This window comes from Triticum dicoccoides, chromosome 4A (assembly GCF_002162155.2).
Source record: "Triticum dicoccoides isolate Atlit2015 ecotype Zavitan chromosome 4A, WEW_v2.0, whole genome shotgun sequence".
Taxonomy (NCBI): domain Eukaryota; kingdom Viridiplantae; phylum Streptophyta; class Magnoliopsida; order Poales; family Poaceae; genus Triticum; species Triticum dicoccoides.
Genome location: NC_041386.1, coordinates 739,728,872 through 739,732,348, shown reverse-complemented (window position 1 = coordinate 739,732,348; position 3,477 = coordinate 739,728,872). Strand labels below are relative to the sequence as shown.

At 42.8% G+C, this 3,477-nt stretch overlaps 1 pseudogene; it reads left to right on the top strand.

The window, feature by feature from the left end:
- Positions 1-2,113, top strand: part of LOC119288301 — a 5,993-nt pseudogene extending 3,880 nt beyond the window's left edge.
- The last annotated feature ends 1,364 nt before the right edge of the window (positions 2,114-3,477 follow it).

Here is a 3,477-nt window from a genome sequence, read left to right as displayed (position 1 = left end):
ATGGGAGTACATAAGCAAACTACATTAATTAAATAACTCATTCAATATTTTCTTGATTACTTCGCATGCGCTTCTACTTTGTCCTAATTTGCATGCATATATGGTTGTGGCAGCCACTAATCCTACTAAATTTACTAAGATTCGCTACTCCCTTGTTTCTTAACCGTGTGGCACATTTTTGCAGATACTTCATAGTAATTGATGATATATGGGATTCTACAGCATGGGGTCGTATTGCTTATGCTTTTCCAAGAAACAGTTGTGGCAGTAGAGTGATAACAACAACAAGGATTGAACGTGTTGCTCGTGACTGTTGCAAAGTTGAATGCAAAAATGTTTATAGGATGAAACCACTCGGTGAAGTAGACTCAAGAACACTATTTCTTAGAAGAACATTTGGTTCCGAAAAAGATTGCCCCGATACACACAGAAAAGAAGAGATTTTAGTTGATATTCTAAAAAAATGTGGTGGTATGCCACTTGCTATTAATAGTATTGCAAGCCTTCTAGCTGGTGAACCAGAGTCAACCTGGGAGTATGTATGGAAATCCTTGGGTGCTCTGACTGAAGGAGATAATCTTGAAAACATGAAGCAAATATTGGATCTTAGCTACATACATCTTCCTGATCATCTGAAGGCATGTCTACTTTATATTTGTATGTATCCAGAGGATCGCGAGATAGACTAAACTGAATTGTTGAGGAAATGGGTAGCCGAAGGTTTCGTGCACGTGAGTACAAATGGTCTTCTGGATGCAGTGGATGTTGCAGAAAAGTACTTCAAAGAGCTCATCAACATGTGTATGATCCAGCCTTGGAGGATAAGCTACAACAATGAAGTGTTGTCTTGCAGAGTACATGATATAATTCTTGATATGATGAGATCCAAGTCAAGTAAAGATAATTTTATTCATGTGATTGATGGTTCTAAGGTTGAGACGGGGGAGACCCGCCGAGTCTCAGTCCACTACAATGATAAAAAGGATACAACAATTTTGAAAACAATCAACAAAGGGTCACTATCACATGTTCGGTCAGTCTTACTTTGCCGGAGCTCACTTTTGCCTTATTTTCTGGATTTCAAGTATGTCAGAGTGCTACACCTTGAACATAAGTATTCTTTGAACAACTACCTGGACCTCACTGGTATCAGTGGGCTGTTCCTTCTAAGGTATTTAAAGGTTAGTTGTGATATTTTTTCTAGATGTGAGTTGAAGCTACCTAATAAAATTGAGGAGCTACAGCAATTGGAGACAATAGATATACGTGTAGGTAAACTGAGAGAATATCCATCAGATATTGTTAGTTTGCCCCAGTTGTCGCATCTCAGTTCGATGGGAACAATGCTGCCTGACGGGATCGACAGGTTGAAATCCTTGTGCACCCTACAAGGTGTAGATATGTTTAAAAGCTCGGTAGAGAATATCAAGGGGCTCAGCAAGCTGACCAACTTGAGGGAACTTGGGATCTCTTGGAATGGGAGTAGTGAATCGGTGGAAGAGAGCACCATGGATGCCCTGGACTCTTCTATCCGCAAGCTTTCTGCCAACCTCAGGATCTTCACTTTCAAAGGAGGATTTGCTTACAAACCAGATGTCCCAGGATGGATTACCAGACCACCATTCCATCGGGACTCTCATCTTCGGGAGCTCAATCTGGGGGGCTGCAGGTTTCAAAGGTGCCCCGAGTGGATTGGTGAGCTCCACGGCCTCTACAAGTTGGGCATTGTGGTGAGGGAGGTGGCTGATGGTGTCAGTATTGTTGCACGGCTGCCTTCACTTGCCCACTTCTATTTGATTGTTTCTGGTATGGGTGAAGAAGAAAAGGAAGAAAGTGTAGTCATCCCTGGCACTGGCAGCGGGGCATTCCGAGCACTCAAGCAGATGCTCTTCAACTGCCCAAGCTAGAGAAGCTTTCCTTGCGGTTCCGTCACAACATGGCTCCTCAGTTCCTACCGGTTGGCATCCAGCACTTGCCCGCTGGCACCCTTAAAAAAATCTGGTTACATGTGTACAGCAATCAAACACAAAACAAAACATCTGTGAGGCACCTGTTGGAGGGAGCATTTAAGCAGCATCATCCAAGTGCCGACATCACCGTTGACTTCATTTAAGATGATGGACATGCTGAGGGTAATCTCTGCTTCATTATACTTTTCGCTTCTAGTTTGTACTTATAATTAATTCATGTCACCTCTAACTTACTTGAGAATCATATTCATATATAGTTATTTACCTACCTAGCTATTGCTCAAGTCGTCCCTATTATTTGTCTATATGCAGTATGTATTTTGTAGCTTAATGGTGCAGACTACAAAAGGCTTAATTGATGTGGTTGTTACTTTGTATTTCTATATTGATACAAGCAAACACGGCCTTCCCCTTTCACTGATGTGGATGAAATATATGATGTCCTGCGCACAAATGCTCTTCTGGCTCGAGTGGCGAGCTACAACAATACTATTAGAACAAATGCCATGATATGTGCGAGTATGCCACCATGAAGCAAAAAGTGAGTGTCATCAAGCAGAATATGCAAAATATTAGAGCAAAAAACAGATCCAAATTAACTTTTGCACATTAATTGTTACTATATATATTTTCTTTCTTTCCTAGCCTGTGGAAGCATAAGCACAACGGGATCAATCGAATCAATCCATCTTCTCCCTTCCTTCCTTCCTTCCAGTGAAGAAGACGAGAATTACAATACAATGCAATACACAGAGCGTTAAGCTTTCCGTGTCACCCTGATTGCCTGTTTTCGCCGGCAACCCAGTCAGCCTCATGGTTCAGAGTCAGCACCAGATTTTTCCTTCTCACTGAGGCCTTGGACTGAAAAAACCCTGTGTTGGCAACTTGGCATCCCATATTTTAGCCAGTTACATCCCTGAGTCTTGCATGTGAACTCTGCAAGGCAGCAATACCCAGCAGGTTCAGTGAAATGTTATCCATTTTACGCAAGGCAAGGCAAGTAGCCACCCTCTCTTTTGCTAGTGTTGTCACTGAAATGTCCATGAATAATCTGGGCATGGTGGCTTGTCCGGGGAACAATTGTTCATGCAAAATCTGGCTCTAGGACTCACTCGAGGCACGTGTTGTTAATACTATAAAAAGTGCAGCTAATCTTGGTAGGGGGCGAGATACCAGGACCTGAAGAATGCTCTGTTGTCCCAAAATTTGTTACAGTGTCGCGCATTAGCTGTTAGCCTAACCCGGGGGTGCTTCGTTACAGTCTGAAAAACACTTCTGCTATCTTTGTGTGGCTGGATGATTTCCCTGGCTCTGTACATCCTTTGTATCCAGCAACGGTGAATTCCTCTACTGCTTCAGAACCAGTAATAGGATTTTTCTTTTGCTGCTTTGAGAGCTTTCTGCTCGTTGGTAGTCTTGTTTGTTGTCTGCTGCTGACCCTGAGTTGCATGTCAGACAATGGAGAGCCCCACTCTGCTGAAGTTGACAAGGTGCGCTGTCGCTGAAC